At 44.0% G+C, this 24937-nt stretch overlaps 1 protein-coding gene across 3 annotated transcripts in view; it reads right to left on the bottom strand.

Moving 5' to 3' along the window:
* Positions 1-21953, bottom strand: part of Lrrn1 (leucine rich repeat neuronal 1) — a 35195-nt gene extending 13242 nt beyond the window's left edge. Inside the window, exon 1 of one of the 3 annotated variants that reach the window (XM_042680286.1) lies at positions 21776-21953. The gene's annotated coding sequence lies outside the window, so the exon portion shown is untranslated. Of the gene's footprint in view, positions 1-3911; positions 3944-15814; positions 15898-21775 lie in introns of those variants that run through there. The other 2 variants (XM_042680287.1, XM_042680288.1) reach the window with 2 other exon arrangements.
* Positions 21954-24937: the final 2984 nt, after the last annotated feature.

Genomic DNA, 24937 nt, shown 5'->3' with positions numbered 1-24937 from the left:
ATCTGATGAATTAAATTTAGTTAAAAAGATACTTATTAATTGTTTACTGTGTCACAGGATCAGAGGAACCAGATCCTATCCTTTAAATAGCTAATAACTTTTTAAAAGTTTTGTCTATTATTATTTTCTTCATTGTAAAGGTGATGTACAGAGGGATTACAGCTACATAAGTAAGGAAATGAGTATAATTCTTGTCAAACTTTGTTACTGTCTCCCTCGTTTTCTCCCGCTATCCCCCCACCCCGATTTCCCTTCCCCTATTTTTGTAAAGTTCATTTCCAACATAGTATCTTGTATCACCCTTGCACTGGTTCACACTTTGTCTTTTCTCTCACCATTTCTGTGATTCCCCTTCCTATGCCCAAAGCAGATAAACTGAACTACAATACAAAGGGTACTGAAATCAAAAAGAGTGACAACAGGAGGTAAACCAAAGGAAACAAAAGAAAACAATGAAAGAAAAAAGAAATGACTGCATACAGGACACTAAGGGAAAAAAACCCTCTTGTTTCTGTATTTTGTAGTTGCCTTTGATTAGTATCATTTTACAAGGTCATATGTACATAGCTATTGAGCTATTGTAATCTTCTGCTAGGACTATCCTAGACATATGCTAATTATTACAAATAAGAGAAAACAGGCAGCCTGTATTTCTTTGGGTCTGGCTTACTTCACTTAGTATGATTTTTTTCTAAGTCTTTCCATTTCCTTACAAATGGGGCGATGCCATTCTTTCTGATGAAAGAATTCCATTGCATTTCCATTGTATATATACATATATATGCGTATATATTTATATCACATTTTCTTCGTCCATTCATCCACTAAGGGGCAGCTGGGTTGATTCCATGTCTTGGCTATGGTAAATAATGCTGCAGTGGACATAATTGTGCTGGTAGTTTGGGTGTGGCCTTGTTTGTAGTCATTTGGGTAAATGCCCAGGAGTGGAATTGCTGGGTCATAGGGGAGCTCTATGTTAAGGAGCTTCCATACTGCTTCCTAGAGTGGTTGAACCAGTTTACATTCCCACCAGTGTGTAGCAGCATTCTCTTTTGGCCACATCCTCTCCAGTATCTGTTATTACTAGTTTTCTTGGTAATGGCCATTGTAACTGGGATACGTCTGCCTGGGCTAGCTTTGAATCATCATCTTCAGATCTCAACCTCCTGAGTAGTTAGGATTGCAGGTGTGAGCCATCAACGCCCACCTAAGACTTTACCATCTTACAGGGAGAGAACAAGTACGCATGTGACTGTGAAAGATGACACATGTCCAAAGAGAGGAATGATCAGGTATGTGGGTCCTGAAGGAAACATCAGAAATGCCAGCCTGTGACTCCCCCGCCACACCAGTGCCACCCGAAGTAACCCTGAATGCTGAAGTTCCTGCACTGCCAAGTGTGGAAGCTCTTGGGTGGCTACTTCATGTGAGAAATGTGACTGGTGGGAAGGACAAATGGAATATTTTTTTTGTCGGTGGTGGGACTTGAACTCAGGTGCTAAGTCCTGTTCCTAAGCTAGCACTCTACCACTTGAGCCACAGTGCCACTTCCTGTTTTTGAGTGGTTAATTGGAGATAAGAATCTCATGAGGACTTTTCTGCCCAGGCTGGCTTTGAACTGTGATCCTCCTGAGTAGCTACATTATAGTTGTGAACCACTGGCTCCTGGTTGGAATTTTTTATACTGTAGTTTATTTCAGTTGATTTCCATTCAATTTAAATAGGCAGATGTGATCAGGAACAACTTTAGCAGGTAGCATGGCTATAGACATCCAACCTAGCTTTTCATTAACCAGGGTTTTATTTTATTAATGTTAAGAAGATAGATTATCATGTCTCATGGAGGTTTTAATGAAAGGTGTGGAATGGGGTCTAGGAATATATGTAAATTTTTTATATTCAAATACTCTATATACATATATATTCTTTTTTAAAGCTCCATCATACACGGTAATGCAAACCAATTTAAATACTTTCGTCTACTATCCTGGTTTGCCCGTGCTCTTCCACTACACTCAGGCTTAGAATGCCTTGCAGACACATGGCTGCAAAGATATCACTAGACCTAGCTTTTGTCTAAGTCTATTTTCATTCCCCATTCACTCAGAGGTGACCTGAACTCCACGCTCATGTGCCATGACTGAGGGCCAAGGTTATGCTTGCTTCATCTTAGTAGGTCTACACTTGATTTGGGCACTGTCCCACAAGTGTTCAGTGACTATTAGCTCAAACAATGAAAGCAAGTCACAGATACATTGGGAGATAGTCTTCCTTTGGGGGGCTTTAACTCTAAATGTCCCCGAAGGATAGAGGCCATTTGAAATAGGTGTACGCACACTGGAAGCACCAAAGCCAAAAGTAAGAAAATTGATGCACTCTGAAAGAAGTTGACAATTTGAATTAGAAGGCAATACATAAGAATTACTTTGCCCATACTTTCGGGATAGGGATAATAAACATTCTCGTTAAAATAGCACTCCTGTTATTGTCAGCCTCCTTTCTCTTCCGTGTTCACAGGCACATGTAGTACACCTTGAAAGTGTATTTGAAAGTACTAATCAGTGAAGAACATTTTGCATAGGACAGAACCAAAACAAGACTTGTGTAATCCTCTACCAAATGCTGTGATTTAACATATTTTCTAAAGGAAAGGCTGATAAAAACTTTCCAGAGAACAAGAGTGTTTGATGGCTAGTCTGTGTGTATGGAGCAGGAACTCCACTGAGAGATGGCTGTTGGATGAACAAATAAACCTGTTTAGGCAGTCCCATACTGATTTGTTTTCTATATCAGGGATTTTATTTGTTACCTTCCATCAAAGCCATTTGTCATTTCTGAATACTATCCTGGAACCAGGTAATTGCAGGAGACACGAAATAAAAGTCCTTCCGAAGACTTTTTAGAGTGTAGACGGCATGTTTCCTACTATCCGGGGGGACGATAGAAAGGGTTTTGGGGAAATGAGGGAACAGTCCCTGTGTTTCCCAATAGGAGAAATGGGGGATGGGAAACATGGCATTCGAAGAACATATCAATGAATTTTTTTTATACATTTCACAAATGAAGTGAAAACCCAGCTCTGGGTGCATATCACCTCCTAATTTCTCTGGCTGCCTTTGAGAGTGGAGTCAAAGTCCTTTCCTACCAGGGTCACTGGAAAGATGAAATGACTTCGTGCCTATAAAATGCTAAGAACACGAGCCACTAGCCTCTCAATCTGCATCATAACACCTGTACTGAAATCCCAATCTCCAGAACCTTCAGTGACTATTATTTTTGGCAAGAGGGTGGCTGCAGATATAGTGGTTAAGATGTAGTTAGAGCCCCCAAATTACTGATATATATATATATATATATATATATATATATATATATGCAAAAGAAGAAGGAAGGTGGGTGAAGTTAGGGACACACAGAGAACAAACATCATGTCACCACCAAGGCAGAGACTTAGGCAGCTACAATCCAAGGACCTCCAGTTTGCCAGCAAACGCCCAGAAGCTAGGAACAGGCCAGGAAGTGTGAGCCGGCTGACAACTTGGACGTTCACTGCTTCTGCTGTCTTAAGTCACTCTGTCTGAAGTGCTTGGTTATCATAGCCTTAGGAAACCAGTAATGCATGTGGTTTTAATAGATAATTGTTATGCATGACTGCATATTTTATTAACTATTAAAGGCACTGACTATTATTGATACACAACTACCTGGGAATGGAGTTGTTTTCTACCATTGCCTCTGAAATCTTACGGGTGCTGAGATGGAGAGATGATTCATTTCTTCATTTCAAAAGCCTCAGTAACTTGATTTTTGCAACTTATTCTTTGAGGGCTTAGCAGGCTAGGCTCAGAATTATTCTTGAACTCTCTCAACTCTATACCCCAAGTCATTTGCTCTGTTTGGTAGTCACTCACCAGATACAATTTGAAGAATCCTTGAACCCTTGGTCTTCAAAATCCCTTTTAAGCCTGAGAGTCCATAGTGGCTGATAAGGTAGGACAAGAAAAAAAAAACTATTCTTATTTTTTCTCCAATTTAAATAACTTGTAGAAACTAAAAAGTTTTGTTTGATTATTTCTCTAAAAGTAATGGGCTGCTTGCATAGCTGGAATCATAAAGTAGCAAATTAGCATTATTGAATTGTGAAACTGATAGGAAGCTAATCAGAACAAAATATTAACTGGCAACTGGGCTATTTATTATGGTTTTCTTTTCATTTTTTTCTTTTAGTACCATCAAGTGCAGTGATACAAAAACTACCATGGAATCAATTAATTTTTAGCCTTCTACAGATTATTTTAATTCTCTTCTTGTAATATCTATATGAAATAATTGCTGTGTAATTAGCAGCACAATTAAATATTAAGTAAATGCTACATCTTTAGTTTGACAGTCTTAAAGATGCCTAGAAGGGCCAGATTCATGACTTGTATAAGTACTTCCCAGTAGATTGCTCAGTATTTTTCATGTTGAGCATAGATTTTGCTATACTGCATTAATAAATGGCACCCAGGAGGGTGGTTGCTCTGATAGCTTGAATTATACACTTAATACTCCAGATGTACCAATGGGAGTTAGACTCATCATGGCCCATACCGAAAATGCCATGAGTGAGGTGCCAATACCAAGCCATAGATTTTTTTTTTTTGGATGTTGCTTAAGCTAAGCAATTGCATTAGACTCAGATTGGATTCTGCTTGCAGAAAGACTATGACTTTACTTCACCACAGCGGAAATAACTCTCACCAGTAAGATATGCTACACACCTTCACATCTATTTCACAACACACTGCATTGTTTCTCTGCCTAAGGACTCTATAACTATGTATTATTACCATTTTAACCCAGTGCTCCTAGTTATTATCTAACCTTTTTATACTAGTTTGATTTAAAAGAAATGAGACATCCAATATCCTTATGTTGGTGCTTATAGCTCTGATCTGGTGATATTTCTCTAAAGCTTTTGACTGCTTAGAATTTTCCAATTAGCAGGCTGAGTGCTATTTAAACTTTAAACTAAGAAAATGTCAGGAACGTCTCCCTTCCACATAAAAATGTTCCTTTAAAATGTGAATGTAGATAGATGAAAGTGTGTTTCTCCTCAGCATTAAGTTCTCTGCTCATCAAGGTTAAAGACAGCGCTGTTCAGCTGAATGACAGAACCCATCCTTTGACTTGATCAAAATCAAGCACACCAAATGTTGTCTGTTTCAAAGAAGCAAAATAAAGCCATCTGTCTCTGAACTCTTAATAAACTCCATTTGAAATTCCTTTTCTAAACTAATTTTATATGACTACTTATTGTATACAAGGACTTGAAGAATTTGATTTTCTATCAGAGCAGGATGGAGTACATGTGTAATCCAAACTTCTCAAGAGGTTGGGATTGAGGATGGACGCTGGAGGCTAGTAGGCAAAAAGTTACTTCTTCATCTCTGTCAACAAACTGGGTAGAGTGGCACCTGCCTATAAATCCAGTTACTGGGAAGCAGGGCCCAAGGACTGAAAGTCTGAGGGGTGCCCTGGACAAAAACTCAAGATCCTATCAAAAAGCCCTGGGGCAGAGAACAAGTGGCGTAGAGCCTGCCTAGAAAAGACAAGGCCCTGGGGGAAACAAATAACAAACAACAACCAAAAACACCTTGATTTTCTTAGTGTACAAGAAGAGAAAAGTTAAAGGTAACCCCACCTCATCAAACCTTCCCTTTAAAGGCTTAGAGGGAGACCACAGTGCATGTCTCCGGGACAAAGACTGAGGCGGTGATCGGGATACAAAATAAACTCTGTGACAGGTGCTTTCCCTATGTTCTTGTACCCCTGGACCTAAACATCAGCTTTCCAGATTTGCTGTCTTACGCAGGACAGCTGGAGAGACTTGCTGTCCTACATAATCGTGACAGCTTACTCTCTCTTTCTCTCCCTCCCCTTACCTACCTGCCATCTATCTACCATCTATCTATCTATCCATCCATCCACCCATCCATCCTCCCTCCTACCCATCCATCTATCTATCACCTATCATCATCACCTACTTCCTATCATTCTGTCTCTTCTGTCCATTCTGTTTCTTTGGAGAACCATTGCTAATGGGGGTGACTTGTCAGAATTCCCAGAACTGGTCAAGGAAAGAACCGAGAATAAAGCCAAGTCCACTGGCTTCTGATGCTGAGTCCCTTTTCTGAATGCCACCTTCCTCAGCTCTTGACCAGGACCTCTAGATATTAGTGAGACATTTTGGAGACATATATATATACACACACACACACACACACATATGTGTGTGTATATATACACACATATATATATTTCTTAGATTTATAGAAAAAAGGTAGCTTAGAGAGTAAAACTCGGTTAAGTAGAAGAAGAGGCTCAGGTTCCAAATTAAATGTTCTGGTTAGCTGAAGGCTTTCTAGGAAGCTGTTTGCTCAATGCCCACTTATATGAGGGGACTTATTTTTTTCAAGTCTCATGAATTCATGCTGGAAATCTGTTGTTAAGAGTTTTTTTAAATCTAAAGCCTTGTTTCTGAACTTTCTTCCAAGTTTCCCTTTACTACTTCTACTTCTTCATCCTCATCTTTTTTTCTTTTTGGCGGTCGTGGGGCCTGAACTCTGGGCCTGGGCGCTGTCCCTCAGCTCTTCAGCTCAAAGGTAGCACTCTGCCACTTGAGCCACAGCGCCACTCCCAGCTTTTTCTGCTTCTGTGGTGCTGAGGAATCGAACCCAGGGCCTCATGCATGAGAGGCAAGCACTCTGCCACTGAGCCACCTTCCCAGCCCTCCCTTTACTTCAAAAAATGGAGTCTAGTAAAAAAAAAAAGTGGAGTCGAGGGGACCACAGAGATCTTCTTTATTAGGAGTTCTGATAAGATTTTAAATTGTAAGTTACTCTCAGATGAAGATCACCTCCCTGAATTTGAAATCATTTCTTATTAGAGAGTCTCCTGGATGCCCAGGTCTTCCCTTATCTTCGTTTGCATTTGAAACTAATGGTCCAACACTGTGAAATGCTCAGAGCACCCATCCCCTGAACGCCTAATAAACCCACAGTACACAGGGGAGGAGGCCACTCCCTAATTACACAGTTTAGGCCTTGTGCAATCACATGGTGCAAGCGACCAGCTGATCACATTCAAATGCCAACACAGGTAATCAATCCCACTTTCTGTCTTTTCTCTTCATGAGTTTTATTAAGTTAAAAGTAAAAAGAATATTTTTAGTTGAATATCTATCATGTCACTGAGCCATTAAACCATAAAATAATCAAATGCTATTATAAGATTACCTTTATTACACACTTACCTTCTAGTTCTCTAATGGAAATTACAGCTACATTTTGAACTTTAAACATACGAGGTTTTTGATGTATTTGTTTTTGTGCCAGTCCTGGGCCTTGACTTAGAGCTTGAGTGCTGTCCTTTAGCATTTTTGCTCAAGGTGGGAGCTCTACCACTTGAGCTACAGCTCCACTTCTGGCTTTTGGTTGTAGATAAGAGTCTCATAAGCTTTCTTGCGCAGGCTGGCTTTGAACTGTGATCCTCAGTTTTCATTCTCCTGATTTGCTAGGATTACAGGTGTAAGCTGCTGGTGCCTGGCTAGGAGTCATTTGTGTTGTTGTTGGTGGTCATGGAGCTTAAACTCAGCGCCTATGCACTGTCCCTGAGCTCTTTGTGTACAGGGCTATAGCACTCTACCACTTTGAGCCATAGTGCCACTTCCAGTGGTGGTTAATTGGAGGTAAGAGTGTCCTGGACTTTGCTGCCCAGGCTGGTTTTGGACGGTGGTCTGCAGATCTCAGCCTCCTGAGTAGCTAGGATGACAGGTGATGCCCAGCTAGGAGTCATTCTTTATTAATCAGCAACATAAAGAGATAGCTCTTAGAAAGACTGACCAAATAACACGGGTTCTCTATAATAACATACAATGTGGACTAAATTCCAGACACCTCTCGTTCCCTTTCTCTGCTCTCCTGAGTGTGGAGTTAGCAAAATGCTAAATCAATGTGGAAATGATCTCTGTATTGTGAGCCCCAGTGACTGAGATCAGGCCGAATAAAGAACTCTCCACTGAGGACGAGTCATGAAGCAGCACGGTGCTCGTGCGAGCCGTAGTGCAATTCCCCAGCAGGAAAATCTGGTGGAGGATCATACACACTCCCCACACCTCCCTTGCACACTCCCCGCACTCTTCTTTCCTGTTAATACCATGGCCACGGGCATTCCACATGATGGACATCATGAACAAGAATGGGATGGCACACTTGAAGTATGCGTGTGCCAGGTAAAAGAGGATTTGTAAGATATCCTCAAATTTGTACGGATATAAACATGTATGTATTTATTATTTAGACTTATATATTTAATCAGTGGGTAACCAGGTGATGGTTTGTCAGCTAGACTTTTTTTTGGAGGGAAGAGGACTTGAACTCAGGGCCCGGACACTGTTCCTTAACCTTTTCACTGAAGGCTGGCATTCTTCTACTTGAGCCATGCCTCTATTTCTGGCTTTTTGGTGTTGAACTGGAGATAAAAAGTCTCACAGACTTTCCTGCCCTGGTTGGCTTTGAACTGCGATCTTCAGATCTCAGCCTCGTGAGTAGGTATAGGATTTTAGGCACTTTGGGGGCTTGAACTCAGGGTCTGGGTGCTGTCCCTGAGCTCTTTTTTGCTTAGGGCTAATGCTCTAGCACTTTGAGCCACGGCTCCACTTTTGGTTTTCTGGTAGTTAATTGGAGATAAGACTTTCCTGCCCTGGCTGGCTTTGAACTTCAACCCTCAGATGTTGGCCTCCTGAGTAGTTAGGATTATAGGCGTGAGCCACCAGCACCTGGCGTAGGCACTAGATTTTTAATCAAAACTTCAATAAAAAGGGAGACTGTATTACACAGGGGAGAAAGCAATCAATCAAAAGCAGAAATTAAAAGAAGCTAAATTACTACACACTGACAAGGTACCATTTTTCACATACATCGCCCCAATCCTTTTGATATTACTTTTTGATTTTTAACAATAAAGGGTCAGTTAAGTTCATGCACATGCACCAGGCTACACAGAAATGAAGGAAAGACTTTCTCCCAGAGATACTGTTTATTCTTAAAGCTTGGCACCTGCTGCTTCAAACCTCCCCGGCTGGCCTGCCACCCACCCACCCAGCCAAGATTCAACGGCATGAATTGCTCATGTGATTTCCCTCTCCAGGAATTCAAGCTCTCTGCTGCCTTTTATCTCCTCAGACTGCACGTGACACATCCCTTCTGTATAGAACTCGAAATTTCCTTTTCCCGAACTTCGTAGAAATCCTTTTTTTCTGAGCTCCAAGCATACTTTGAAAGTAGGGTGAAATAAAGTCCTTCTTTTCCTTTTCTATCCTGAGCTGCACAGGTTCTTGTCTCCATTCCCCAAACTCACCCAACTCCTTCCAGCCTCTGGGTTTGGGCTTTACAAAGCTTTGCTGTGGCCACATCCTTTCCTGGCTAGCTCTGCTTGTCCCTTAGAGCAGAATTTCCTGCAGAGTGCTTCTCTTTGAGCCTCCACGGTGTAGTCTTTGGGACTCATGGAGTTCTTTTGTTGAATGTAACTTCTTACACACTCACATAGGAGTACAATGTATGTTTATGGGAGACTCATTTTCTACCCAACTACAGAGACTAAATCTGTAAAAATGACTTGATAGATGCAGTATTGACTGAAGGCCACAGCCATGATATGGAAGTCTCCTATTTGTTTCATTCACAGAATATTTGTGAAGTGCCAAGTGCTTTTAGAGGTGCCAGGGACTGAAGACTTAAGTTGCAGGCTTTCCATCAAGAAGCTGTGTTGGTGGTGACGGCATTACAGAGATAGATATAAATAATCCTAAATTAAGACAGCACATTCTATGCTTGAGTGGTAGATGTGGAGCAATTGAGAACAGCATGACTCAGTGTGGAGGGAATCCAGAGATGGGAGAACCTGTTCCTGCATATGTACTCACTGAAAGACACTGCCTATGTTCTTTGGAGGGTTTTTTCTTCACACATCTCTATTCTGGGGTGCTATGTGTTCTTTCCAGTACACTTAGAAAATTGGATTCAGATCTTTCAAGGGCAGCCAGTGGTGACGAATGGGGTGGGAAGAGGAAGGGCCAAAAGCGTGCATATGTCCAGTTGTCCATAAATACAGCCACCTACGGCACTGGTTAGGAGGGAAACGTAAGACAATGCCCAGGGTCTCGGGAACAATTCCACCTCGTCCTTGATTCATGTTCTCATGTGCAAATGGGAACAAGCTAGCGGAGGCAGGCTAACAATGAAAAGGCTGTAAGTGGCGCCACCAGGTCCTGGCTGTGCGCCCACCAGAAACCCCGGGGTCACACCCATGCGGCTCCTTTGGTGACCTGCTCTGGTTTCTGGACCGGCTGTGTTCCAGGAGTGTTCTCAGACTTAGTCAAGAAGGAAGCTGTGTGACAAGGCTAGGTGATAGGGGTGAGCCACGCCCACTCAGATGCTTCCCGTGGCTTTAAGTGTGCATTCTCCATCACCATCCCTGCCCCCTTCCCTCCTCCCCCCTTCCCCGCGCACCCCACAACAACTAGAGCATCACATTACTTGTTACAGCGTCCTGAGTTCAGATTCTCTTTAAGGAAGGACAGGTCCGAATCTAACCTTTCTCTCTGGTTAGAAAACATAATTCTGTAAAGGACCTCCGGGGCACCGCTACCCTCTGGATATTGTTTGTTTGACAAGTCACAGGTGCTGAAAGTACAGTCCCTGGCTTAGGGTGTTGAGGTGGTGGACCCTTAACAGGTGGGCTAGGGGTCGGTGATTAAGTCATAGGGTGATTGGGATTCTTCACACAGCTGGGAGAGACTAATGTACTTCTTTACAGAGCCATCCCTGTGAGACGGGGTGTCCAAAAGCAATCACAGCTTTGTTTCACTTCCTCATTTACAACCTGTGTCCCTTCTGCACATAACAGGTTCCACGTCTGCTCTTCCCGCATGGTGTAGCACAATGAAGGGACCCTGACATGCAGTCCCGACTTTCTAGCTATCCGAACAGTGACCCACATAAAATCTCTTTTCTTTATAAAGTACATAGCCCTGGGTGTTTTGTTGTAGCAGGAGGAACCAGTCTGGCAAAGGACCATTGTAGTATTTTTTTTTTCCTGAAAGAGGAAAAAACAATACAGAACAACAACAAAAAAGGCTTTGCTCATCTGTCTGCCAGACAGATGTCACCTGACCCAAAGATTTCTTGCACAACTGGATAAATATAAAGCTCTCTTGGGGTCTACCAGAAATAACAGCCAACTATGTGAACTACTGACTCCATAAAACATCTCATCCGAATCTTCCTGCTCCTTATAAGCTCTCCACTCACCTCAGGATTAGCTTCCCCATTGCCATCATTAACTATGTACTTACCTTAATAGTAATAATAATGACAATAACAATAATAACAAACTATGCTAACGGTTTTCTATGCTAAGGCTCTGTCATGGAATTTTTGCAGGCTCCACTTAGCAGATGAGGAGCCCAAAGCTCTGGGAAGGATGCTGTGTGAAAATGGTATAAGGGTGAGCAGTACTAAGGCAGGTACCAAGACCTGCCTCTTCACCTACTCTCTGTCCCCTGCCATGAGTTGTGCATCTGAAGGGCTACAACAGTGGCTGACACTTTGTTCTGAAGCATCACTTGCACATGAAAAAGACCCTTTAAAAGAAACCATTTTGCAGAAACAAATCTAGTGTAGTTGCTTTTTAACAATGCTGGTAGCTTGAAGCTCTGATAAAGGTCATTTAATACTACCTATGAAAATATTAAAGACAGTCATTTTTCCCCCCAAAATGAATCATTTTACATCTATCTTCTCTCTGCATAACAGAAAGATGCTTTTATAAATTTAGATGATGATGATAAAAATTAATATGCAGTATGGTGGTCATGGGTAGCAGAATTTAATCTTCAAGTATGTGTTCTCCTCCATTTAAAATTGTTTATCTTAAAGATGGTTTTAAAACCTGAATTTAATAATTCCAATGTAATTTTAAAGGATGGCACAATGCTGATTAGTTAAATGAACACATTAAACTATGTTGCTTTTTTTTTTTGGGTGGTCATGGGGCTTGGTGTTGTCTCTGAGCTCTTCAGCTCAAGGCAAGTGCTCTATCTCTTGAGCCACAGTGCCACGCCCAGTTTTCTGGTGGTTAATTGGAAGTAAGAATCTACAGATTTTCCTGCCTGTGCTGGCTTTGAACCACGATCCTCAGATCTCAGCCTCCTGAATAGCAAAGATTACAGGTGTGAGCCACCAGCGCCCAGCTACATTTCAAAATTAAAGGTAGCTAAAGATGATTATTTTACGTAACTATTTCTCAGATACAGAATTTAGCATTGCATAGGATATAACTGAGATATGAGAGAAAATTTAGTCTAATCCTTTTGTTTTATAGCTGTAATTAAATGGGAAGAGGCCTAATCAAATGCTTTAGTAGTTTAGGTTTAGAGTCAGGCAGACCCAAGTTTATATCCCTGTTCTGTCTCTTAGTTTCTTGCCTATCATTCATGAGTTATAAAGACACTTCTTAAAAGTGCTTTGCCTGTGATACAACAAACTGCAAACAGGAATAAAAGACCCTGTCCTCTAAAATATAAATGGATTAATGAATTCACTCAACAAGTATTTATTAAGTATGTATTAGTTCTGTGACTTTCAGTAAGACAAGCTACTTATCTGCTTTCTGTGTTAGTTTCCTATGCCATAAACCAGGATTCTACAGGAGAGGTGTGGAATAGAAAAGATGCATTAATCCATGTAAAGTATGATGGCACCCAGTAGCCTGTAAAGAAGAACACTAGTGTTACTGATTATTACTGTAATTCCACTGATAGCACTTTGCTAGAGTAGGAAAAATCATGGATTCTGGGGCTAAGATTTAGGAGGTCTATGGAATAGTTTGCTTCCAACTGCCAAAGCATCTTATTCGTATAGAGCTAGTCTTTCACTGTACTGCCCAGTCATGATGTGAAGCCATTTGGAAATTTCTTCACTTTGGGTTCCATCTTGATATTGCTGTCCGTTGTGCATGAAGAGTTAAAAAATACCCTTACATTCGTCTACATACTTTGTGTTTTCCTTTCAGATGACTTGTAAGTTTTGCTCGGCCTCCTGGGTGATGAGTTTCTGAGTGTATGAGGAGGCTGGATGTGTCCCTGCGGAGGACAGCAAAGCTCACTGGTCCTCTGGGGAATTCAAGTCATCCTCACTGCTTAGCTGCAATAACAAGCTACAGAAATCAGTAATTATTACTGCCCTGCTCTCGGTGGCTCTTTCCAAGTCCAGAGAATTAATGTAGATTCCATTAGTGTCCTGGAATCTCTCAAGATATGGCAGATGCCCTACTTAACTCTCATATGATCTTGGATACGAGAGAAGAAAAAAATCAACAATAAACAAACCTTGAGTAGTCATATAGCTTCTCCCTCTTGTTTCTAATAGAAGTAAGAGATCAATTCTGGAAAAGGAAGAGATCAATATGCTTTTTACAGCTTGAAAGCTCTCTCTGAAACTCATATTTGATGTGAAAATCTTATTTTTTTAAAATCCAGACAAGTTGGGCATTGGTGGTTGACACTGTATACGAGCTCATCAGGAGGCTGTGGTCTGAGGATCATGGTTCAAAGCCAGCCCAGATAGAAAAGTGCATGGGACTCTATCTTTCCAGTTAACTACCAAAAAGCCAGAAATGGTGCTGTGGCTCAAAGTGGTAGAGCCCTAGCTATGAACACAAAAGCTCAGGGACAGAGCCTGGGCCCTGAGCTCAAGCTCCAGGACCGGCAAAAAAAGAAACAAGAAAAAAGAAAGGAAAAGAAAAGAAAAGAAAATTCCAAACAACTGTAAGCATCTCAGTATGGAATTTCTCTTCTCTGGTGTGTGTGTGTGTGTGTGTGTGTGTGTGTGTGTGTGTGTGTGTGTGTGTGTGTGTGTGTGTGTGTGTGTGTATGTATTCATGTACATATTGGTTATCATCTTCCTGAGTGTGTGTGTGTGTGTGTGTATGTGTGTGTGTGTGTGTGTGTGTGTATTCATGTACATATTGGTTATCATCTTCCTGATAGGAAAGTTCAGATATCCCTATCCAAAGGAAAAAAAAATCAAAAATCAAACCCAGAAAGCAGCACTATGGCATCTTTTTTCTAAGCAGCACCCCTTCTGCTCTTCCTACATGTTCTGGGTTTTCTCATTGTCCTGTGCCTTTTTCCTTCTACTGTTACAAGTTTTGTTCTGTGGTTCTTTCTGAGGCTGCTGTGGTCAACTTCAGACATCAGGGAGCAGGCTGGATTAGTCCTTAGGCGTAGGGAACACTCAGTTTAAATTCCTTGCATCATAAATTTTAATGGATGCATCCAGGTCCTTGGTTTCTTTGGTAACCCAGGAGCTCCAGTGCTGAGTCACCATCAGCGTGTCCCTCTCTGCCTCCTGTCTAGGAAGCTGCCACGGTGGGAGGGGAAAAGGCGGTGGGTTTGGGAGAAGCAGAGGCCTGGGGTCTCATCGCATCTCTAGTCTCTCACTAGCTGTGTGTCCTTAGACCAACCTGCTTGTGCAAGGAAGAGAAGCCTTGCGATCCCTCTCCTTTTCCAGATAAACTGTATAGATACACTAAGTTACTTTGGTTACAGGGAGACTCCCTGGGGCTCTGGTTCCTAAGTTATTGGAAAACAGAAGAAAGAAGCTAATACGCAGTATCAACTATTGCAAGTCAAATGTGAATCTCTCTCTCTCTCTCTCTCTCTCTCTCTCTGTCTCTCTCTGTCTCTCTCTGTCTCTCTCTGTCTCTCTCTCCTGATGCTGGTCCTGGAGCTTGAACTTATAGGGACTGGAGCTGTTCCTGAGTTTTTTGCTCTAGGCTAGCACTTTACCACTTGAGTCACAGATCTACTTCCAGCTTTTTGGTGTTTAGTTGGAGGTAAGAATCTCACAGACTTTCCTGCCCAGGCTGGCTTTGAACTGAAATCCATAGACAGCCTGAGTAGCTAAGATTACAGGCATGAGCCAGTGGCAACCAGATCAACTGTGATTCTTATTTAGTGATTCTGCAAAGCTTATATTTCGAATGCATTAGGTATTATTACAGCTTTTTCCATTTTTTTTGGGGGGGGGAATCAACTTAGCCGCATCTCTCCTTTGTGCCATCCTGTTCATTGCTACTGACATTGTGTTTTTTCACCTGCTTATTTCCTCGAACACACTGGATTCTGACTGAGTCTTACTAGCAATGACCAACACTATCCCTTGTTTAGTTTTAAACAAATTTAAGCATTTTGTCTACCTTTGGGCAACCATTTCCATTTAGTGGAGCTAGATCTAAACTTGTCTCCTGAACCCAGGTGGCCTGTTCTGTCCATTAACCACATCTCTTGCAGTATGTAGACCCCTGCCACACTCTCCCCTCCGTGGCACCCCGCCCTGGTCCTGTCAGTGTCCTTTCTGGAACCACTGCTAGCGTGAAACTCACTGAGGGGAGAGGCAATGAAGGAATGGGAGCCCTTGTGCTCTATGCCACTGACAAGGGGTCTAGATGATTCTCGGTAGCAGGACACTGCCCTGGACATCACAGGACACTTCTCATCACCCTTAGCTTCTACCCACTAGATGCCACCAGCAGCCCCCTCCCCTGCCCTCCATTGTAGGAAAAACTGAGGAAAGAAATGTATCCAATGTACCAGGTACTCAAGGCATGCATGACAAATACATGGATTGACCAAACAAGGATGCATATGATGGACAGAATGCAGAAAAATCAAGCTAACTTCTCTTGGTTTGAGCATCTCCTAGATCACCTGGCATACAGCTGATGTTCCATTAAGTTGCTTGTGTATACAGATGGTCCATGATCCTAACCAGCTTCTTGTTTATCTGGTAAAATTCTTCCCCCCTAAGAACAAAAACAACAACAAACAAATCTCTTCACTGTCAGATGAGATAGAAAAGGCAAGGTCCTTTAGCTTGCTATGTCATCAAAGCATCGGGACAGAGGAAATCAAACTCTTCCAACTGGCCTGGGTCCTTTAAAACACAAGTCTTTTGCAGACCTGCACACAGGAGACATTAAGAGAGTTGCAGGACAACCAGAAGGTCACACATTTAGTCACTAGTGTCATAGCGGGAAATTGAGCCTGCGCTTCCTTGACTGTACAGTACTTGATTACACTGATTATTATGGATGCCAATTAAGACTTATTACTATTGTAATAAGAAATATGAAATAACAATGCAGGTTAATGATATTCTTTATTGCTATCCTAACAGTTTTTTTTTTCCTTAGAGGGGAAAATTACAGGTATGAAGCCAATTAAACTACCTTTCTTTCTTTGTAAAGCTTTTTCAGTGTTCCTAAATGAAAACTCTCTGATTGTACTTACTGCTTAATAGTACAATCTGATTTTTGGGGTTTTGGGTGGGGGATGGGGCAAGGGGATCTCCTCTGTTTTAATGAGAGAGAGACTACTCTTGGGCTATCCATGGTTCTTCTTTGAAAAGGGCCGTGCTAATAACACTATCTGGAAAAGTGCAATCATAAATAGGAAGAACAAATATTTTGAGATGAATATTTAATGAACGCTCTCCAGCAGAGTTCAGGCATTGTTGGAAATGTCTCCTTGGGAAGTGTGTTTCGGGGAAAGCTCCTGGTTGCCCTTCCCTGGCTGTGGCTGTGTGCTGTGGGCTAGCTCTCCTCCTGGGATTGAGAAGCGGGCTGAAAAAGCCCATGGCAGGCTAATTTACGGGTTCCTCAAACTTATCGTTGTTCTTCTCTCCTCCTGGCTCTCCAAAATATCTGTCACCAAAACCTTTCACACAGGCCGATGTCATGTCACGTGGATATTGTTAAGGTAACTATGGTAACCCCCAAATGCCACCAGTGTGTGTCTGTTTCATACACAAATGAGGACAGCTGTGGAGTCCACAGGCCTGCCAGGGGTATAAAAGAACGGAGCTTAGACAGCCTGGGTCAGAAAATTACAACTCATTTACATTAATCAGAGCTTTCAAATAACATTTCAACCTCTGAGCTATGGAGAGTGTAAATGGAAGGCAATAAGGCACCATAAAAGCAGTTTTCACTCCACAGCTTTTAAAAGTGAGTGGCGTAAGTGGATGCCGGTGCATCTTCGCAGAGGGTACTCTGAAAGGCCGGTTGGGCAGGACCTTGCCAGCTGAAGTCCAGTTCTCGGCATCCCAGTGCTCTAGAGGTGCAAGGTTCCATCTGAGTTAAATGTTTAAGCACTGTCGTCTTGGAAAAGCATAGCTTTTATAAACCTTTTAGCATTCTAACTGATTCTGGAAATAGTTCTTCCAGCTCTACTGGCCCCACTGTACTATGATACAACCGAGGAATCTGACAGCTGGCAGGTGAAGAAAGTGATCCTAGCTCCCCTAGCTCTTACTGGTAATAGCTTCCTATCAACCAAACTACTGGCAAAATTGCAAATGAGATCTTATCTTTGCTAGAGCTTATTGAAAACATTCCAGAGGTTAAAAAGAACTTCTGGGCACTGTGATCCTCGCTACTCAGGAGGCTGAGATCTGAGGATCATGGTTCAAAGCTGGCCAAAGGCAGGAAAGACTATGAGACTCTTATCTCCAATTAACTACCAAAAAAAGCCAGAAGTGGAGCTGCGACTCAAGCCATAGAACACTAGCCTTTAGCAAAAATAAGCTCAGGGATGGCACCCAGGTCCTGAGATCAGGCCCTAGAACTGGTTCACACAAAACACAACAAACGAACAAACAAAAGATTCTGATAGCATGTACTCCTGCATATTGTTTCTTTAAAAGAAAAACAACACTGTACCATAAAAAGGGTGTTTCCTTATTAACTATACACTTAATGTTTATACAAAGTGGCCATTCAGTCTTGAAATACATAATCATCTTATCATAGATTGGTATTCAAGAAGCAATTTATTATAGACTTAGTGTATTTTGGAAACATGGAAGCTATACTCTGTTACCCATCCATAAAGTAGCATGCTAAAACAAGAAAATTTTGAAGCAAACTTCATTTAAGAAGACTTTTGAGACAAATAGTTCCTGTGGTCACTAAAATATTGAATTTTGTAACTTGTGTCTCTGGTCTGTACTTGGAGCCAAAACACAGAAAATATATGGTTTTCTGATTTTATCTATATAATTACAATTCATCCTGGATAAAATATTAATCAAAGCTCTATTCTTGAGTTAAAGATATTTTCATTGTTCCCAGAAACCAAAATATGATCCTAAAATGGAATGTGCTTTATCTCCAGACTGGCTTAACCCAAAATAGATGTTCAGCATAATAATTTTTAAAAATCAAACCTAATATTTAAGTAACCTTACATTATCGCTCAAATGAATCATTTGGAGAACAATTATTTTGCAGCTTAAAAATAAATCTTAAAAAGTATTGTGAAAATCTAGTAAAAGTGACATCTAAATCCTACAATTTACTATGTCTTATTTATGTTTTATGCCTTACTTAAAGTGACATATAAAGCCTATAATTCTGATTATTCCTAAAGTCAATTGACTTGGGAAGTAGCACTATAACTCTATAGCAATATATATGTATGTATATATATATATATATATATATATATATATATATATATATATATATATGTATACACACACGTATCTGCTGTTTTCCCTAGAGTGTCATTACTATAGAAAGTTTATAATAACTCTAGCAGCTGAGGTCAAGAATTTAGAGGCAGCAGGTTCTAACAACAGGGATCAGTGGTCCACTTGCCTAGTCCACCTTTTGTTGTTTGTTTTTTAGAATTTCAGACACTAACCAGAGCTACATGCCATTATTTTCCAGCATTGTAGTCAGCAGTAAGATCTGGTCTGAGATTCCTTTATTTAGCATAGTGATCCTTCCTAATCATTAAGTGCTCTTGTGTCCTAAGGAATGAGCTCCTTAATCTTTCCCTTCATTAGATTTGCAGAAGAACAATCTCACCTCTGCAGGGTAATCGCAAAGATAAAGATTCAGAAATATGAGGCTCTGATGCTAAGTTTACAACAAAATAGTGCATAGTCTTAGTTGAGAAACAATCACCTTCATTTCATAGCTATTCCTCAGCTCCATCACGAAGACAGAGGCCCAGGTTTAAGAGTCACATAAGAATTTATTACAATGATTTGCTACTTTTCTGACTTCTATATAGCCAGCTCTAAGACAGAACGTGCAAACTTGGCTATAACATTTTCTTACTAATACTGGGCTCAATTCACTTTTTTCTCCCTCCTCCTGAGGATAAACTGCTTTATATACAAAAGGCACTGAACTAGAAAAAAAAAAAACAACAACTTTAGGAAGCATGTAAAATACCAGGGTAACATCTGCTCTCCCCCTTCCGCCCCCCTAAACACTGAACCTTCCAAAACAATGCTGTCTTTCTGTTGTTATGTTTCCATACCCCTCTCAGTGGATATATAGAATGCAGGGGCAAATGTTGTTTGGTGAATGGATTCTTTCTCCCTTCCACAGTGTATGGGATGGACAAAGGAAGAGGCCACTGGTGCTGGTTTGTCCGAAGGTAAAGTCCAGGCCTCTGCTGGGCTTTTGTTCAATAGTCAGCCAGAGCCAGGAGGTGAATAGTGTGGTTATGTTCAGCTAATCTTAGCCAAGGAAGAAAGCCTCTTGCTTTGGGGATGCAATGGACAACTGTCTCCTTTTCATTGTTTTATACTATGACCCCCAAGCCCATGCCTGTTAGTAGGAATGGGAGGGTTTCATTGCTTGTGGTTCTACAAGTTTGGATGCTTAAAATCTGGGTGATTTTTGACTGGCACGGCACAGTTCTAATGAGATCTTTATGCCCATCAGTGACAGCTGTCTTCTGTATTGGTCATCTGTGAGGATGGTGACCAAAAGAGTTACTCACAGGAGAGAGAGAAAAATAAGCCAAGAAACTCCAAAGTTGAGTCAAGTGACAAATCGCTCCAAGCCACCAGAAGTGGATGAAAGTTTCTGTCTGCCTCCTGTAAGAACTGTTTCCTAACTAGCTGAGAATATCTATCAGCATTGAATGTGAGGCAGCAGGTAAAGAGCAAATTGTCTTGGAGCTTTCAATATAATTCCACTCTAAGACTCTTGTCTCCAGAATAAAGGTGTCAGGAAAGCTATGGAATTCCCAAACAAGAAAAAAAAAATTCACACTGTGCCTTTATTCCATTTTCTTAAGGTCTATTGTTAACGGAAGACTCCTTGTCTTTTCAAATTCCTTCATGTGAATGCCCAAGGCTGACATCTGCCAAGACCCGCTCACATTTGCATGCAAATCAGAGACTTTTGGAGCTAATAACATCATTGGTATCTAGAGTTCCACGTAAATCCCCCTCTCCTTCTAGCTGTTAGAAATGGGGTAATGGCCACAATGGAGGAACACTGATTTCTCAGCCCGTTGTGGCAAAGCAGCTTACAAAACAATACAACCTAAGGTCTCTGAAACTCCCGTAAACAAAGCAAACAAAGCAAAAACAAACCAGCCTAGGTCGGCAGTACCCGTTCCCTTAGGGAACGTTCCCATTCCTCCTCCCTTGATTACCAGGCTCCGATCATGAAAACACAAATAATAGCGAGTTGGGATTTGGAGGAACCTGTATTCTGAATCCTTGGCTTTTGCCAAAAGGTGGCTCACACACAACGGTTTACACGCTGACCACTCGTTTGTGCGTTCATTCATTCATTCACTCACACTAGGCTGTGGGACGATCTGGGTGAACTGGACTTCTGCAGGAGTCTAGTTTACCTGTCAGCTTCTTTCCAGTGGGTTCCCACCGCGCCGGCTGCCCTGTAATCAGAGCCCCGGGACCAACTTTCCCATCTGCCCAAGGAGCCAGCAGCCCCCGGCCAACGGCTGGACTTTGTCCACTCAGCCCCAGTCGGCCAGGGCTGTCGTTCCCGCTGCTGGGGGCTGTGGCCCAGGGACCCTAGGAAGCAAGTGTGGATCGCGTCCTGGGGAGCCCATACCCCCTTCCACACCGCACAAAGACGCGCGCTGGCAAACTTTCCAGCGCCGCCGAGCAGGGGCTGGTGGCTGCTGGTCTCCCGGACAGGACCGGGGAGTCTTTCAGATACTTCACTCCCCTCGGGAGTCTCCTTGGGGCGGGGGTGGGGGGGTGGGGTGTCCTTTCTACCATCGCCACGTCCGGGGCGCACCCCGCTCCCGTCCTTGGACCACCTTCTACTTCAGCTCCCAGTGCTGTGTGCACGACCCCCCCACACCGGCCTCTTCTCTCCCTGACCAGGCCGTCTCCAAGACCTAACCTGCCCCCCTTCTTTGCGTTCTCTGGCCTCTTCCGTGACGTCCTGGGGTTCCCCTTCCCAGCCCTTCTCGGGTCCCCTAGCTGCCTGGCCGACTTCAGATTCCAATGCAGTCCTCCTTTTCTTCCCCCAATCCCCAAACTGCGGGTCCCTGAATCCAGCGTGCTGCGCTCCAGCCCCTGCCTAATGTGTGTGTGTGTGTGCGCGCGCGCGCGCGTGTGTGTCCATCGGTCTGGCCTGCCCTCCCAACCACCGCTCTCCACCGAGCCCCAGAGTCTTGTCTTTGGCGGGGTGTGTGTGGGGAAGGAGGGGGTTCAGTGCTCCTGAGCTCCGGGAGCCGCGCCCCCTCGGCCCCCCTGAGGCTGGCGATCCCCTCCCCACGGCCCCTCCAGCGTCCTCTGCGCCTTAAGTTTGCCTCGACTTCCCCTCACCCTGGCTGCCTCCCCCCGACCTCCCTCCCTCCGGCCCAGGCGGAGGGCGCACTTACCCCAAGGCCCGGCAGGCGTGGATGTCGGGGTGCGCACGCGGGAGGAGGATGCGCTCCTGGGGGACCCGCCGGCCGAGCACCCCGCCAGAGGCCAGCAGCGACTCCAGCGGCCGCCGTGCGGGGCTGGGCTAAATCTGGCTGGGGGGGTGGGGGGGCCGGGCTGGAGGCCGGCGGGAGTGGGCAGGGAGGGGAAAAGAACTGGGGTGCAGAGGGCGGGGCAGCGGGCGGGCAGGTCCAGAGGAGGCCACCGCCGCCGCCGCCGGCCCCGCTCCCCGCCCGGAAGGCGCCGCAGCCCCGGGGGCCCCCTCCCCCGGGCCTGGCCTGGCTCCCCAGCTCGCAGCCCGGCGCCCTCCGTGCGCCCCGCTTTGTGCTCCCCGCAGCCGGCGTGCACCTGGTGTAAGCAAAAGCGGTCAGCTGATGAGCTGCGCGCGGATTGGCTGCTGGGCCACCTCATCTCCTCCATCCCGCCCTCCCCTCCCTCCTCTGTCCCCCCTCCCCGCCACACACCCTCCCTGCTGGGCCTCTCCTTCCAGGCCTCCCCCTCCCGGCCTCCTGCCTGGCACGGCCCCGTCGTCCTCCGCGGAGCCCCCGGCGGGGCCCTGTCGGCGCCCACGAAGGCGCAGCCCGCGTGCGCGCGCGCAGCCAGGGCCTCGGGTGGCCGGGTGCGGTGTCGCCAGCACCGCTGGCTGCAGGGAGAAGCCGGTCCCCGCCAGGCTGGCTTTTTGTCTGGGAATGACACACTGGGGGGAGGGGGGAGAGGCCAAGCGCACCCCCCCCCCCCCGCCCTTAGCCAGAAAAGAAAGGAAAATAAAATTAACAGGGCAGCTGGGCAGGACGGGGCCACCTTCACGCGCAAGGGGGAAAACGCCAGCTCCGGGGCGGAGAAGCGAGTTCCCCCCGCGGAAGCCAGAGCTCAGTGGAGGACTTGGGCTGTGGGTTGCATGCCCCGCGTGCCCGCGAAAGGGATCGCCCGTGGCCCTGGCCTTGGGACTGGACCCTTCATGGAACGACCCATCCGCTTGTGGTTTCAGGAGGCTTGGGGAAAGCCTGGCTCAAACTCTGACATCCCAGCTCTCTGGTTGGGGTGTAAAAGTTGTGTCCTCGTTGGTGGGAGGGCGAGAGGCGGGCTGGGAGGACCACGGGTGGAAAAGCCACTATGGAAACCCCCCACAGAAACCTGATTCTTAGCTTCAGAGTGCAGCAGCTCCAGAGAGCACCCCCGAAGAAGCCCCTGGGAAAATCAGCTTTAAGCTAGAGCTCGTTCATTGAACACAACTTTAGACCGGAGGGGGAATATGATTACATTTCCTCCAGACATAAGAGATTAAAACTTTGAGGGGGGGCGTGGATTTGCAAGGGCACGTTATGACAGAATGCACTTTTGTATTCTTTGAAGTTAGAGGGTAAAAATCCAACAATGATAATCTTATATTCTTAATCTCTATAGCATTTCTTCCTGTCTTGCAGAGATGTCTGCAGAAAGAGAGAGTGAGACACAGAGAGTTTAGTAGTAAAGGGTCTGGAACCTCAGGACCTCCGCTTTCCACTTGGATTTTTTGTTCCAAGTTGGTGTTTTATCGCTTGATCCACACTTCCATTTCCGGCTTTTTGGTAGTTAATTGGGGATAAGAATCTCACAGACTTTCCTTCCCTGGGCTGGCTTCAAACCAGGATCCTCAGGTCTCAGCCTCCTGAGTAGCTAGGATCACAGATGTAAGCCATCGGTGTCAAGCTCACTGATGAATTTTTGGTACCCCTTTGTGTCTATTTGAGGCTATTCTGGTAGATGGCACCATGACCCTGGAAGGCTGTACAGAATGAAAGTGTTAGGATTTGGGGTAGCAAGTGAACCGGAATGAAGAAAAGAGAGAGCTAGATAAACAAAAAAGCCTACCACTTTGTTTATCAAAGGAGGAGAGTAACAATGCTTGACAAGAAATGTACTCATTACCTTACTTATGTAACTGTAACCTTTCTATACAGCTTCTTTTACAATAAAACAAAATAAAACCTACCACTGCCTGGAAAGCAATATAGTTTAAGAATTCCCAAAGCAAGTTTGGTCTAGAACCTTACCCAAGTCTCTTAATCTGATTTTCTGACTTTTCTTTTCAAGTAGACTGGGTGCTCTTGGAGTTTATCTGAAAGAAGGTGGGTCATTGGTGGACATAGAGAATTTCAGTCTGCTCCTTCAGGTAGATTTAGGGACACTCTTCTGTGTTTCTAGTTCTTCCTGGGAGGAGGAGAGAGATGTTGCCACATCCCAAGCAGTGCGTGATGGTAGGGAGTCACTCCTAAGAGGAGGCTCTGTAACAGCCTCTGGGGGTTGGAAGGAGAGTATGAATTGAGTTAGGCAGCAATAGATGAGCTCTGAAACAAGGCCAACACTGTTTTAAATCCCAGCACTGCAATGGAAGAGCTGTGTTTCTTTGGGGGAAGTCACTGTGTCTCTTTAAAGCTTAGTTTCCTTGGCTCTAAAGTGGGATGAACAACACTACCTATCCCAAAGGATGGAGGGGGTTAAGTGTGAGCAAATAAAATGTGGTGTTTGGTGTATTGCAAGCACTCACTTATTAGCCCAGTGATTAAAACAGAAACAGGGCTTCTGGTCAGACAGGCAGCATCCTGTCTCTACACAGAACTTGTAAAGGTACCAGCAGCAATAGGGAAAGAAATGGACTCTGTCCCTCTGTTCTTCAGATTCATTTCTTTTTAAGTGAGTATATAATTTATTTAAATGAATACTAGTCACTTCCCAAGTCCCCAAAGCTAGAGCAAGAAAGGAAGCTTTCTTTGTCTCTTTCCCTATCACCACTGCATTTATTTAGCTCTAGACATGAGGAAGACATATCTGGGGGTCACAGATGGGGAGGAGGTTAGGATGGAGGATGGGGGTTGCTGTGTGTTGGAAATGATTTTTGTGGGGGTCAGAGGAGGACAAATAAGGCACAGTGATGATAATACCAAAAAAACAAGTCTAGAATTCAGTGATTGGAGATTTGATGAACTGCCTAAGTGAGTGGTTAATTGGTCCAAAGTTTAGGAGCCGCCATCTTGTAACTTTGCAAAGAGGTTTCAGGAATGTTTGTCAGCCGCCATTAAGAGCCTTTGGTCTTTAGGGAGGAGGGAAGTGGAAACATCCCAAGAAACAACATAAATGAA

This window comes from Dipodomys spectabilis, unplaced genomic scaffold, assembly GCF_019054845.1.
Source record: "Dipodomys spectabilis isolate Male_0828 unplaced genomic scaffold, ASM1905484v1 ptg000054l, whole genome shotgun sequence".
Classification (NCBI taxonomy): domain Eukaryota; kingdom Metazoa; phylum Chordata; class Mammalia; order Rodentia; family Heteromyidae; genus Dipodomys; species Dipodomys spectabilis.
Note: the sequence above shows the minus strand (reverse complement) of the source record. Positions and strands in the feature narration are given on the sequence as shown.